At 41.2% G+C, this 374-nt stretch overlaps 1 protein-coding gene across 3 annotated transcripts in view; it reads right to left on the bottom strand.

Moving 5' to 3' along the window:
- tab1 (TGF-beta activated kinase 1/MAP3K7 binding protein 1) overlaps positions 1-374 on the bottom strand; it is a 19,717-nt gene that overhangs the window by 8,210 nt on the left and 11,133 nt on the right. The window lies entirely within an intron of this gene.

The following is a 374-nucleotide window of genomic DNA, read 5'->3' as shown; positions in this document are numbered from 1 at the left end:
ATGAAAAGCTTGCTTTTTCTCTTGTGAGGGAAAGACAGAAACGGTGCAGGACCAGCAGCTGAGTTTGTAATCTGCTGCCACGAGGAAAGAGACAGGTGACAAATAATATTAATATTATTAATATATAAGACAAAACAACAATTCACGTTCTAACAAGGCCAGTCTCTTTCTTGGTTGGGACTCCAGGAAGTTTCTCATCCCGGCCAGGAAATAGTCTGATACCTAACTCCAACTACAGTTTCTGGACAAGATTAAAACATATAACATGTTAATTAGTGAGCTTTACAGATGCTGCTAGGTGAAAGGTGTTGTTACCTTTGGGGAGAGCCAGGGTTGCAGTGTCCCCCTTGTTTGCAACCTTTTTGCTAAGCTAA

This window comes from Seriola lalandi, unplaced genomic scaffold (genome assembly GCF_002814215.2).
Source record: "Seriola lalandi dorsalis isolate HSWRI2012SDOR001 ecotype SW California unplaced genomic scaffold, Sedor1 jcf7180002054887, whole genome shotgun sequence".
Taxonomy (NCBI): Eukaryota; Metazoa; Chordata; class Actinopteri; order Carangiformes; family Carangidae; genus Seriola; species Seriola lalandi.
This window is presented reverse-complemented; position numbering and strand designations above follow the sequence as displayed.